This window comes from Panthera uncia, chromosome A2, assembly GCF_023721935.1.
Source record: "Panthera uncia isolate 11264 chromosome A2, Puncia_PCG_1.0, whole genome shotgun sequence".
Classification (NCBI taxonomy): Eukaryota; Metazoa; Chordata; class Mammalia; order Carnivora; family Felidae; genus Panthera; species Panthera uncia.
The window spans coordinates 79054857-79070073 of NC_064816.1; the positions used below are offsets into that span (position 1 = coordinate 79054857).

Below are 15217 nucleotides of genomic sequence, written 5' to 3' on the forward strand. Positions count from 1 at the left end.
TGAAATGGTTCAAAGTTGGGCATCCTGTAGAAGAAGAAACAGGGCAGAGAACTGGAGCCCTCCCCACGTGGGATAACGAACCCTGAATAATTGACAAGGGAGTCTAACGCCACTCTGCTCCCTATGGCTTCCTTCTCTAATCAAGACAAAGCTCTCCCTCACTCCTGAAAGGGGCTCGTGCAACTCATTTAACACAGTGTTCACAGGTCAGGCTCTGAAAAGAAAAAGGTAATGGATTTGATCTTTGTGAAAGGTTTTTTCTTTTTCTTCGCAAGACACGAGGAGCAGAACCAAACAATAAAGGAAAACCTCACATTCGCAGATGGATCTGAAGGATGAGTCACAGTGATGGCTGACAGATGCCTGGGTGGCTCAGGGACAGGCTGTGTGGTGACATGGAAAGGCTAACACTTATGCAGAGATGAGCTTCCTGTGTTTGCTGAGTGTCAGCACTCAATGGCAATGAAAGACTGGGTGGGTGAACTTTTGCAATGCAGGGCCCCAGAAACCATCTACCCAAGCCCAGATAATTGTTTCATTTCTCCAGTTGGACTGCTCTTTCCTCTCTTAAGCACTTGGTTATCCCTTTTCTCTCATGCGCTCGATTTCATCAGCCTCCTTAGCTCATCTATCTGCATTGAACTGACGGGCTCAGCTCTGCAGGGTTCGAAAATTCTGCTAAGCTCTGGCTTTCCTATCACTCGACCGATTGCCCTGCTCTCCTGTGTATTTTTTCTAATAGGCTGTGGCACACCTGTCTTGTAACCCTTCATTCTATCATGTTTTGCATACCTCATGCTTTTGAAGTTCTTCATTATTTCCAGCTTGACCTTATTTTGCTTTGTTTCTATTCCTTCTGTGTCATTCACATTTGGTGATGGGGAGTTTACATATGAGGAAAACAAGATGTGAGATGTCACATAGTTTAAGATTAAAGGCGCTTAAAAAACGTTAGGCACTATAACTACACTACCTCACTGATACTGCAAAATCTGTAATAATTAAATGTACTCTGAAAAGGATGGTGGATTTACAGGGAGGCACTAGGGCATAAAAAGCAGACAGTGAGTTAGACTGAATTTGCCACACATATGTCATATACTCAGTTATCTACAAAATCCCACATCCTGGTTCATCAGGTGCCTTTGTGGCCATGTACTTAGTGAGCACAGCAGTTAACTTCCAGAGCCAGAAGACACACCTGCGGTGTTCTGCACTTTGAAGCCTTCTGTTCACATATTCATTCAGCAGGTCAGTATTTCCTGAGTGGCACCATGTGCCGGGCACAGTGCTGAGCACTGGGTACAGTGGGGAGAGCAGAGCAACAAGGCTCCTTTCTCACAGAGTTTCTACTATGGAGAGGCAGATTTCATAACATCATCACACACGTGAATGTAAAATTAGCATCGTGACGAAAGCTACAGAGAAGGGGCAGGCAGTGACAGGCGGATGTGACGTGACTGGAGAGAGAAGAGAAACCTTGTCTGAAGACCAGATGCTTGAGTTGCCATGAGAAGGATGAAGAGGAGTTAACCAGGTGAAAGGGGGAGGGAGGAGCTTTGTGGGAGGAGGGGCCAACATGGGCAAAACTCCATGGGTAGGAGGGAGCATGGGGATCTGACTAAGGGGCTGGAAGGCAAGAGGAGCCTGGCTGAGATGAGTCAGGAGAGAGGCAGGGGCCAGAACATGCAGGGCATCCACAGCTGTGTCAGGGCTCTGGTCTTTACTTCGAAAGAAATGGAGTGCCAATGAAGGGTTTTAAGCAATGGGCAGAGAGATCAAATTTGTGTTTTGAGAAGGAGCCCACTTTATCTAACAGACTAGGGGAAGGCAAATACAAAGTGATGGATATTTGAAAGCTTTCAGGGGCGCCTGGGTGGCTCAGTCGGTTGGGCGTCCGACTACGGCTCAGGACATGATCTCACAGTCTGTGAGTTCGAGCCCCGCATCGGGCTCTATGCTTACAGCTCGGAGCCTGGAGCCTGCTTCAGATTCTGTGTCTCCCTCTCTCTCTGTCCCTCCCCTGCTCATGCTCTGTCTCTCTCTGTCTCAAAAATAAATAAAAACATTAAAAAAAAAAGAAAGCTTTCATAACCTCTTAACATACACACTTAAAAATGCTTTCTGTAGCTCTGGGCTTAGAGTATTGCATATTTTGTAGCTCTGGGCTCAGAGTATTCCACATTCTGTAGCTCTGGGCTTAGAGTATTGCATATAAAAGTACAGGTGTTGGTGGGAAGGAGGGGGAAGAAGAATAGGAAGAAACTCAGGAATATTGAAGTAGGCACTTTGTCCTTCCTGGAAACTATTATTCCCATTTTACAGAAGAGTAAACTGGACTCTGCTAAATAACTTGTGTGAGATGAAGACATGTTGTCATTCTTTGAGTTGCTAGGGCTGATTTGACTGGTCCTATTGGCTAGGAGGACACTTTCTCTTTCCCACCCAGTGTGCATGCCCCTGAAACTGTCCAGAGGAGGCTGGTATTTGAGTCTCTAGAGAAGCTGTAGGCTCTTGACAGGGCAACTTGTCGAAGGTCAGAGCTAGGGAGCCAGTGAGTTGGTGAGCCAGTATATGAATATCAGGTCTTCCAGGCTCTTGCTCTTTTTACTGTCCCATATTTCCTTACAAGGAAGAAACAGGTTGTGGAAAAAGAAAAGGGGACAAGGAATGGATTAGAAAGCCAATAAGACAGGTAAAAACTTCCCTCTAAGGGTTGTCAGGGTAAGGAAGAAACTGAGTGAGTTGGAGACAATGAAAATGTCTTGGATGAGCCGATTGAAAACAAATGAAGTGAATGCAGTTCTTTAATATTTGTCAATGATCAGAGGCTTCAAACTGAGATAGACCCACTAATGGGTGTATATTGCTATTTGTGCCAACTTTTTTGCTGGGAAATTGTGTGTGAGGGAGTCTCTCGTTGCTAAGGGAGACAGACTTGCTGCTTTGTTTCCCTGGATCCAAGCAAGGGCATATTAATTCAAGACACTATGTCATGCCATTCAAGCTCAATGGCAGAATATGAGCAAGACGTGAAGAGGGCTCCTCCCTAAATTCAGGAAGAGTCTCCAGCTGGGGAGGTCCACATTTTTCTGGCCCAGACAAGCACCCTTAGCCCTGGGGAAGATAAGGCAGGATTCTTCTGAGCATTCGCCAGGAATCTGCGTACTCCTAAATGTGTCCCCTTCCAAAGAAAACTTCGCTTACATCTGGCTGGAGAGGAGAAGCATAAAGGAATCTGAGAAATCAAAATAAGTTTCCTGGGAATGAAAACCATCTTCAAAATTTCAAATATAAAGATGAGGCATAAGAGCAGCGGTTTATGCAGGTTTTTCTCAGCATGCCTATTTCTAAGGCATTTCAAACACTTCCACAGTAGTGTCTTCTAACATCACACAGGGCATGCTGGAACTGTTTTGACTGGCTGCACTGGGACCCACACCTGCTGGTGCAGGAACTGCTTCAGACTCCCTGCCCACAGCCACTCTACCTTCCTCTTGCCTTAGTATCTGCTTACAACAGTGAGAAAAATAGGGTAGCTGGGATCCACACATTGCCTGCCTTATTTTGTTTGGCATGCACAGCTTTTTTTTAAATTACAAAAGAATATTTTTTCAAGTCTGGTTGATTCTTAAAAATGTGGATTTTTGCTTTCTCTTGGAAGTTCAAAGACTTAGAAGGAGGGAGCCAGCATCCCCTCTGATCAACAGTTGGCCTGGGCTAGTAGTGGCTGCTCTTCAGAAGGGGCAAGAGCTCTCCATGCTTCACACATCCATGTTCCCTGCCTGGTTCATGCATGCATGTGAATGTAAGACCATCCCTCCCTCTTTCTGAGACTGTGGGCCCAAGGAGAGCTTCTCCAGTGCTGAGGCAGCAAAGTGGGGCAGAGGGATAGGAGGACATCATGCTTCTTTCTGCCCAGAATCCGGGAGTGTGTGCATAATGAGGGCCTTGGGATCATGCAGACTTAGCCCCTTGGCTATGGGGTTCTCTGATAGGGCTGTAGCAGGGGCACAGACTCACTAGAAATCAAGAATAAACAACGAACAAGAAAATCCTCATACATTAAAAAAAACCTTCTAAATAATCCATAAGTCAAAGAATAAATAACAATAGAAATTAAAATGTATTTAGAACTTAAAATCGTAAACATACTACATATCAAAACTACAGCCTTAAAGTCATACATTAATAGAAATGAAGAAAAATGGAGTGACTGATCTAAGTGTCCAACTTAAGGAGCAATAAAAATAACAACAGAGTAAACCCAAAGAAAATGAAGGGAGAGAAATATTAAATATAAAAACAGAAATGAATAAGCAAGAGAACAAATGTGTAAGCTGGTTCTGTAAAAGAATAAAAAAAATGGACAAATCTCTGGTATGAGTAATAAAGAAAAAACAGAATGCACAAATAAACAGGAGTCAAATAAGTGAGATGAGCACATAAAAACAAATCCTTCAGACATTAAAAATATAATAAGATAATATTATAAACACTTTGAAAACTAAGATGGGATAGACAGACTATTAGAAAAAAATAAATTTATTAGAATTGACTCAAAAAGAAATAGAAAACGTGAAGAATACCCTAATTATTATAGAAATGTAATTAGTGATTTAAAATTTTCACATGAAGAAAGCACACCAGGTTTGGGTGGATTTATAGGTGTGTTCTACCAAACATTCAAGGACAATTCTCAACTTACATAAACTTTCCCAGAGAGCAACAGCAATGACAACAACAGAAAGGATTATTCCTTCTCACTTTATAAGACTAAAATAACATTAATATCAAAATCATTCACAACACTACAAGAAAAGAAGATTTCAGGCCAACCTTGCTCAAGAACAAATACAAATATCCTAAAGGAATTGCCAGAAACTCAATTGAGCAGTGCATAAAAAGATCATTATGAATAAGTAGGGCTTCTTAGAGGACATCAAGAGAGATAATAACATAAAAACCCATTAATATGATTAATCATATTAATTAGCATGTTAAAGAAAAAAGATCATATGATACTTTCCATGGATATAGAAATAGTACATAAAATTCAACACGAATTCCTAATAAACTCTCTAGCAAACTGGTGATAGAAGGGAACATTCTTACTCTGATAAAGGTTATCTATATAGCCTTTGTTTATAACTAACATTGTGTTTAATGGTGAAACGTTAAAATTATTCCCTTTAAGATGAGAAATGGAACAAGAGTGCTTGTTTTGACCACTTCTATTTAGAATCACAGAAGTTGAACACATGCAGTAAAATAAGAAAAAAAAGGCTGTAAAAAAGACACAGAACTCTCCTTATTTGCAGAAAATGTGTTTATCTAGGTAGAAAATCCAGAGGCAGCTACTGAGAAATTACCTGAATTAATAAAAGAGTTTAGTAATTTTGCTGGATACAATTGACCAACATACAAAAATCAATTCTTTTTCTTTTCACTGGTAACAGTTTACCTTAATATTACATTAAAAATACTATATATAACCAAAAACAGTAAGATACCTAGGAATAAACCTAACCAAAGAGGTATAAAGTCTGTATGCTGAAAACTATACAATGCTTATGAAAGAAATTGAAGAAGACACAAAGAAATGGAAAAACATTCCATGCTCATGGATTGGAAGAACAAACATTGTTAAAATGTCGATACTACCCAAAGCAATCTAAACATTCAATGCAATCCCTATCAAAATAACACCAGCATTCTTCACAGAGCCAGAACAAATAATTCTAAAATTTGTATGGAACCATAAAAGACCCCAATAGCCAAAGTAATGTTGAAAAAGAAAATCAAAGCTGGAGATATCACAGTACAGGACTTCAATCTGTATTACAAAGCTGTAATCATCAAGGCACAAACATACTGATACAAAAAGAGACACATAGATTAATGGAATAGAAAAAAGAACCCAGAAGTAGACACACAAATGTATGGCCAACTAATCTTTGACAAAACAGGGAAGAGTATCCAATGGAAAAAATACAGTCTCTTCAGCAAATGGTGCTGGGAAAACTGGACAGTGACATGCAGAAGAATGAAACTGAGCCACTTTATTATACCACACACAAAAATAAATGCAAAATGGGTGAAAGACCTAAATGTGAGACAAGAAACCATCAAAATCCTACAGGAAAACACAGGTGTCAACCTCTTTGACCTTGACTATAGCGACATCTTTTTTTTTTTAAATTTTTTAATGTTTATTTATTTTTGAGAGAGAAAGAGAGAGAGAGAGAGAGACTGATGAATGAACAAAGAAGATGTGATACACACACAACCACACACACACACACACACACAACCACACACACACACACACACAATGGAATATTACTTGGTGATCAAAAAGAATGAAATTTTGCCATGTGGATGTAAACAGAATGTATTACGCTAAACAAAATAAGTCAGTCAGGGAAAGACAAATATCATATGATTTCACTCATAGTAGAATTTAAGAAACAAAACAGATGCACATAGGGGAAGGGAAGGAAAAATAAGATAAAGAGAGGGAAGCAAACTATAAGAAAAAATACAGAGAACAAACTGAGGGTTGCTGGAGGAGAGGAGGGTGGGAATATGGGCTAAATGGGTGAAGGGCATCAAGGAGGGCACTTTTTAGGATCCACAATGGGTGTTTTTAAATTAAAAACATTTTTTTAAATATTGATTCATTTTTGAGAGATAAAGACATAGTGCGAGCGGGGCAGGAGCAGAGAGAGAGGGAGACACAGAATCCGAAGCAGGCTCCAGGCTCTGAGCTGTCAGCACAGAGCCCGATGCAGGGCTCAAACTCTCAAGCTGTGACACCATGATCTGAGCTGAAGTTGGATGTCTAACCGACTGAGCCACCCAGACGCCCCTGCACTGGGTGTTATATGTAAGTGATGAATCACTAAATTCTACTCCTGAAAGCAATACTACACTATATGTTAACTAATTTGAATTTAAACAAAAATAAAAATACTATATATAAGAGCAAAAATAAAACAAAATCCCTACAATCAATTTAGCAAAATATCTGCAGGTATGTTATGGGAAAAAAAATATAAAACTTTGAGCAGTTTATGGAATACCTAAATAAATGGATTATATCACGTTCATGGATAGAAAGATTCAATATTATGAAGATTATAAATATTATAAAGTTTTCCCACATTTATTTATAGATTCTAAACAATTCAAATAAAAATCCTAATAGGACAAGCAAATTCTAAAAATTTATATGAAAGGACAAAGATCCAAGAGCATCTAAACACTTCTGGAGAATTAAGATATGAATCTGGGGATGAAGGGATGGGCAGTTTCTCTATCAAAAGTCAAGACCTATTGAAAGGTAGATAAGTATAGTATCAATGTAGGCATAGACAAACAGACCAGCAGAACAGTGTAAATAATCTATAAACAGACTATTGCATATAGAAATTTTATTTATTATAGGGCTGCCATTGCAGATTGGGGGAAAATGAGAAGACATTCAACAAATGATGCTGTGACAAGTGCTTATCCATATGGAAAAAACTGAAATTAAATTTCTTCCTTATCCTACTACAGAGAAATCAATTTTAGGTGATTAAAGATTTAGAAATGATAAGCAAAACTATAAAACTTTTAGAAAAAGATATAGGAGATCTTTAAAAATATGAGTTAGGGAGTAATTTTTTAAAGATGACACAGAAAGTAGAAACTATAAAGGAAATGGTTAATTAAATCAATTATATGCCAAAATTAAGGGTTTCTGTTTATCAAACTGCAACATAAAGAAAGTGAAACTACAAGTCATAAACTGGAGTAAGATATTTGCAACATAGCAATCAATGAAAAATCATCACCAAGAACATACAAACACTTTCACAATCAATATCAGAGGAAGAAACAATTCAACAGAAAATAGAGAAAATATATGAATAGGCATTTTTATCCAAGAGAAAACACAAAAGCCCAATAAACATAAGAAAAGATGATGAACACCATTTGTAATCAAGAAATGATATGCCATTTTCTACCCACCAGAATGAGAATTTGAAAGCTTGAAATACAAGTTTAATGAGGATGTATATATAGTAGGGGAAACTCTTTTATACTGTTAGTATGTGTATAAATTTGTAAAACCACTTAGGAAAATATTTTTGTGTTATTTAGTTAAGTTAAATATGTGCCCACCTAGGTATGTAGTCTAGTCTAGAGAAATTCTTGCATACGTGCAGCAGGAAATATATACAAGGATTGTGTTAGTTACAAAAAGCTGGAAACAACTCATATGTCCATTGACATGGAAAATCTCAAATCTCCATGGATAGCTACTATAGACTGTAGCGTATTTATACAATGGAATGATTTACAACAGTGAAAATAAATGAACAATAGCTTCATGCATCAACTTGGCTGACTCTAATGAGTATAAGGTATAAAAAGCAAACCACAGAGAAGGATATGTGTAATATGATTCATTTATATAAAGTTCACAAAGTGAAAAACTAAACAATATAGTTGAGAGATACACACATATGTAGCAAAACTAGAAGGAATGGTAAGTGTTTGTTTAGAGTGGTGGTTCTTCTGGGGGCTGGAGCGTGCAGGGCGGTTTAGTCATTGGAGATTGGTCATATTCTGTTTTTTAAGCACACAAGGGTGCTTGAATCATTGCTGGTATTTATACCTGCTAAATATGTTAGAAATCTTCTTCTAAATTGTTTTATGTTTAATAAAAACAATATGTAAAATAGAATACTTTTACATTCTGGGCCACAGAAAGAGAGATGATACATTAAAAACAGCTATCAGGGAAAGATGCAGAGAAAGGGGAATCCTCAACACTGCTGGTGGGAATGCAAACTGGTGCAGACACTGTGGAAAACAGTGTGGAGATTCCTCAAAAATAGAACTACCCTACAATCCAGCTATTGTTCTACTAGGTATTTACCCAAAGGATACAAAAATACTGATTCGAAGGGGCACATGCACCCCGATATGTACAGCAGCATTATTAACAATAGCCAAACTATGGAAAGAGCTCAAGTGTTCATCAACTGATGAATGGATAAAGAAGATATGGTATATATACAATGGAATATTACTTAGCCATAAAAAAGAACAAAATCTTGCCATTTCCAACTCACTGGATGGAGCTAGAGAGTGTTATGCTACATGAAATAAATCAGTTAGAGAAAGACTAATACCATATGATTTCACTCATATGTGGAATTTAAGAAACAAAACAATCTCACAGGGGGAAAAAGAGAGGCAAACCAAGAAACAGACTCTTAACTACAGGGAAAAAACTGATGGTCACCAGAAAGGAGGTGGGGGGAGGAATGGGTGAAATACATGATAGGGATTAAGGAGCGCATTTGTTGTGTTGAGCACTGGGGTGTTGAATGTTACGTACTGAATCGCTAAAGTGTACCCCTGAAACTAATATTACACTGTATGTTAACTAACTGGAATTTAAATAAAAACTAAAAAAAAAAAAAGATATTGCTTAATATCTTTTTTGCACATTGTTCAGTCTGTCAAGATATTTTAGGTTACCCTGAGGCCCCTTGCAGGTGGACATGTGTCATATGAGTTTCAAGAAGAAGCTTGAAAAAAAGCTTATGCAGTGCAAAAAGGCATATACAATTGTTATACTGCTGTTAAGGTGATGAAGCTAAAAAAATGATGTTCTTTTTTATAATAGAAAGTATGTTTTATGGAAACGGGGAATATGCTACATTTTATAGAAACAGTAAAATATTTTACCTTTTCTAGAGCAAACTAGGTCTACTTTCAGATTCTCTTTTAACTCGACTCTCAGACTTTATTTATGTGATGATTAGAAGTACTTTCCTTTCCTCCAAATGTCTCTTGATTTCTTAAGATTCCCTGCTTCACCCATAAATTATTTTTATATTCATTATTCTTTGCCTGTGTTTCCTATTTATTTTCAGTTTTTAATTAGATTGTATCCCTAAGAGCTTGGTATCAGAGACACAAAAATTTTCATCAGTTACAAAAATTTTATTCCTCTCAACTTTATTAGACTATTTTACAAACTTAAAAACACTCTTATTTTTTATAACATATCCACTAATGGTTTCTAATAATTTCTTACACTTTTCCTTAAAATTTGAATGTCATTCGTGTTTCTTTTACCACATTAGCCTGAAGAAAAGCAATCAGACATGATGGTTATGTTTCTATTTTCTATTCCCCGTATTTTCTTCATTTACAGATTATGTTTTGTTTCCTCAACTTTTAATACATGAATATTAATTGGTGTTGGAAATCCATCTAGTAATTATTGTCAAAACTTGTTACTCTTCACTTTTTTTTGTTAAAGTGAATATTTCACATAATTATGATCCACATGGTTTTTCTTGGTATTTATTCTCATGGCACTATTTTCCTCAAATTCTATTCCATGATATATCTTACTGTTTAAATTCCTCTCTCTTTCCACAAACTAAAACTTCACTCTTTGCCTTAAAAAAAAAAAATCATGGCGGCACCTGGGTGGCTCAGTCAGTTAAGGGTCTGACTTTGGTTCAAGTCATGATCTCACAGTTTGAGGGTTCAAGCCCTGCATCGGGCTCTGCACTGACAGTGAGGAGCCTGCTTGGGATTCTCTCTCCCTCTCTCTCTCTGTCCTTTCTCTGCTCATGCTCTCTCTCAAAATAAATAAATAAATAAACTTAAAAAAAATATGACTACCTCCTGATATGTTTTCAAAACTCTCTCAACAACTCTATAAAGTAGATATCATCTTCCTATTTTATAGGAACTGAGGTTTAACAAAATGAATTGATGTTTCTAAGTTTAATAAGGCAAATATACTATGTTTGCATATTTGGGTGGTTGAGAATAGGGCTGAGGGTTTAGAAACGCTCTAAATAGTCATATTTTTAGTAAATCTTTAGGCCCTTATTTATTTAGTTACTCTTATATGTTTCATATACCGGGTCCTAGAACCTCTCTTTTAAATTAGCATCTGGGGCACCTGGGTGGCTCAGTTGGTTAAGCGTCCGACCTGGGCTCAGGTCATGATCTCACAGTTCATGAGTTTGAGCCCCGTGTCAGGCTCTGTGCTGACAGCTCAGAGCCTGGAGCCTGCTTCGGATTCTGTGTCTCCCTCTCTCTCTGCCTCTCCCCCCACTCATGCTCTGTCTCTCTGTGCCTCTCGAAAATAAAGAAATGTAATAAAAAATTTTAAATTAGCATCTAATTGATCTTCTGAAAAAGAGTTTCTTATCGTCTCTCCTTTATGTAGATTTTGGCTTGTAAATCTGACCCTCAGAAGGAACCATTCATTTTCCCCACTACTTCCTGATCATGGTTTGCTGTTGGTATGTTCTCATACTTTGAGGAAAGCCGTTGACCTTGTACATTATCAGGATTCTTGCCTGATCTGACTCTTATTTCATCAAGTGGAAAAAAATATTTATTTGACAAAAAAAGTAAACACATAATGCTTTCTAAGGAGGAAAAACAAATCTCTTATATGGGAGTACTCATTAATCAATTTCAAAGTCAAATAGTTTAATTTGCCAAGGATTCTCTACTAAGATATTTCTCACTGCTACAGGTGCCCAGAAAGACTGGAGTGAGATCATTCACCTGGGACTCACTTTTGGGATATGTCTACCTATCTTTCACCAGGTTCATGAAAGAACCTCTGAGTGGGAAGGTCACTGGCACTTCTCTTGGATGCCCAGGATATCACTTGGATGCCTAAGGACATACTTTAAAAATATGTACCCGTGCCACCATTTCTTAGAATCCCCAGTGTGAGAAGGATGCCCGTACACCCGTGCTCCCCACCTCCTCTGGCCCCTACCATACCTGGCTTTCCTGTACTACTAAACAAGCACACACCACCACTGTCCTGCAACTAAGGTGATGTAAAAGACCCAGGAAAAGTCTCAGGTTCAGAGACTAACATCTGGGGCATTAACTAAGAGTTCAAAAGCACTATTTACATCCCTAACCCAAAGGCCCAGTAATTCATTAGTTGTTACATGAAATGATTTTCCAGGATCATCTAGCTCTTTCACAAAAGCAATTTTAATTTCAGCAATTCCACTATGGTGCGTTTAATCTAAGATACCCAGCTATTATCAGATCATTGCCTGGCTTTTTCCTTTATGTTTCTGATCATGAAAAAGGGGGGAAACCTCATCTTTTCCAAACTTATCGGATCATGAAGTGGGTGTATGTTTAGTTTGTGAATAGAGGAAATGATGCATTAAGACTGAAGGTGAGGGAATCACGTTAATGAGGCAAAATATGCCTGAGTGTTTTAAAGGCTGGGAAGAACCTGGTGCTAGCTTCTCTTCTTCTTGAGCTTATTTTTAATAACAGCCCATGAATGTCTAGTCCAGCTACTTTTCTCAGGAGTCTTGGCACTTTACAAGCAAACCATAATCCCCATGGAGTGAAGTCCTGCCTTATAAGCATCACCCGCACAGATAATTAAGATCTGTATATGTATCTGGGTCCCAGTGGTATCAAGGGGGAATTTTATAGTTAGATGAAAAATGGGTCCCTAATGAATTTTACTGTAAAATTTCCAAATTGGTAACCAATATGTTATCCCATTTATGCATTGGTTTAAAATAATGAGACCACTGAGTCATGCAAATGTTGATCAATCCCGGTGCTTGCCAAAGTAATTTAAATTTTTTTTTTTTCAACATTTTTTAAATTTATTTTTGGGACAGAGAGAGACAGAGCATGAACGGGGGAGGGGCAGAGAGAGAGGGAGACACAGAATCGGAAACAGGCTCCAGGCTCCGAGCCATCAGCCCAGAGCCTGACGCGGGGCTCGAACTCACGGACCGCGAGATCGTGACCTGGCTGAAGTCGGACGCCTAACCGACTGCGCCACCCAGGCGCCCCGCCAAAGTAATTTAAACGCAACCGTGAATTACAAGTTATTGCCAATTACTGACATGCACAAATGAAGGTAGAAAACATTACCTTAAATGATTAAAATTTTATACGAAACATTAAAATAAGATCTGAATTAATTATGTGCTATGATCAAGAACAACTATGAAGATACAAAGATTTACCTCATTCTGACAGTAGATAATATGAGCACCTTTGAACTTACATGATAAAGCTGTCCCTCTTCCTGACATGCAGTTTGTCACCATGGACAAATTTTCCCCTGGTGCCATAAGACTCCATGAGTGAGAAAAACTCAAAACATTTGAGTAGCGAATATAATCTGTAAAGAGCAGAAAAAAGCCTTCCATCCATCCCTGCCAAGTTCCCAGCCTTAATTTGAAGATTGGAAATAAAATCAACCAGTAAAATTTTATCCCTGGAATTTCTATGACTCCCAAGTGGCTCCTTTTCTTTGAGAATTAAATGCTAGAAGTATGTATATTATGGTTCCAAATAAACTAACCCATATTATCTAAAACTGGCCATCATAATTCCTTTTACATAGCTGTACACAGAAGGAATAGTTTGCTCTATAAAACTGGCATGGAAAATTACAAAATATTGCTTATGTTTATAATCTTTGAAAAGAAGGGAAAATATCATTTTCTGAAACCCAGGTAGAGGACTCATTTTTATCACCTGCCAGAAGAAAAAGCATCTTTCATAAAATTTAGCACCTGCCTACAGAATTCTAAATCTGTGTTTACATGGGTTTAAAAACCCCAGGTAAACTGTTGGGACAGGATAGAAATCCCCTTAGACAGGATCTAAGGGGGATTAACAAAGCCTGAGCCACACACCTCCTATCTTTGCCATACGTGTGTCAGGTCAACTTCCCTCTGGCTCAGTTAGAAGTCCTCGAACTGCAGCTTATATCACATTCACAGGGGAATGAATCACAACACAGCCTGGTGACCCCAATCCTAGAGTATCTGATTCAGTGGGTTTGTGGTGGGGCTCAGAATTTGCATTTCTAACATGTTCCCAGGTGATGCTGATGCCAGGGACCACGCTGGCAACTACCACTCTGGCTTGAATTCTCTAAGAAAGAATATTCTTTTTACATAAAAGTACTTCTATATTTAGGCTCCCATGCTTTGGGAGTGCTGTACATATCGAGCAGCCATTTAGACCACTTGTTAAAAAGTGTGGCCACTGTTTGGAAGTCACACAGGCCACCTCTGAAGTGCACTGTGGGGGCGGGTGGGCTATCCTCTCTCATAGGGCTCTGGTGGCTTCGCCCATGGTCCTTGTGTTGTGTTGCTTTTACGTGCACCAGGAAGATTTTGTTTTACTTAACCACTTGTGAGTTGGCTTTGCAATATGTTAAAAAAGTGCCCTTCTGTTTTTAGGGAAGCTGGGAGCCAAGAAACCATGTGGAGGCCTCTCCTAAAACCATATGTGGATGGGGTACACGGAGGCTGGTGTTGGATCAGGGCAGGAGCCGTCAGTCTCCAGAGTCAGCCAAATTCCAGTCAGTTCAAATTCCAACTTGGATACTTCCTAGTTGTCAAAGAATTGTGAAGGGAGGGAGGAACATTGACATGACTTACGTCCTTTCTACTTTTGCACTGTGGATGATTCAGTGACTTGGGAATGAAAATCACAGGAGTGGGCAGTAGGAATAACAGATTCATTCAGTTATCTGGGAGCAAGTGGTTGGTGCAGCTCTGCACAAGAACCGGAAGTGCGAGAAGCCAAGGACCACAGCTCTTCTGTATTAATTTAAAGGGCAAGGAGGGAAAGCAAGAATGAATTCCAGATTGTATTTATAATAACTAACCTTTTATGTGCTTACTAATGGCCATTTTACAGAAAGAGAGGGAGAGAGAAAAAGAGAGACACAGACTAATATTCTACATTGTTATCAAGGGTTTTTTTTGTACCTTTAGATGAATAGTCAGTTACTCATCAATCAGATGCCTCAAAATCACTATTACATTAAAAAATCCACCTCAACTTACACTCTAATTGGAAAATTTCTAACTGCCATCATTTTTAAGGACAACACGTATCTAAGAAGTCTAGTCCTCCTCTTTCCAATATCGAAGCCAAAAGACCAGTCAACACAAAGGAAGTATTTCCAAAGAAACACAGAACCATTTGATTAATAAACCTGGAGGAAAAAAATCGCATAAAACAAATAAAAAAATTTCAAAAGATTTATTCCAAATAAAAACTAAACCAAGCCATAGAAAAAATTATGGATCCATGTTTCCATTTCAAACTATTTCTTAGCTTACTTTGTACATTTTCTTTAGCTCGCTCTTTAAAGAAA

At 38.4% G+C, this 15217-nt stretch overlaps 1 protein-coding gene across 1 annotated transcript in view; it reads right to left on the minus strand.

Annotated features, from left to right (window-relative positions):
• The window catches only part of MAGI2 (membrane associated guanylate kinase, WW and PDZ domain containing 2), a 1334434-nt gene that overhangs the window by 108962 nt on the left and 1210255 nt on the right, over positions 1-15217 (minus strand). The gene's annotated exons all lie outside the window — the stretch shown is intronic.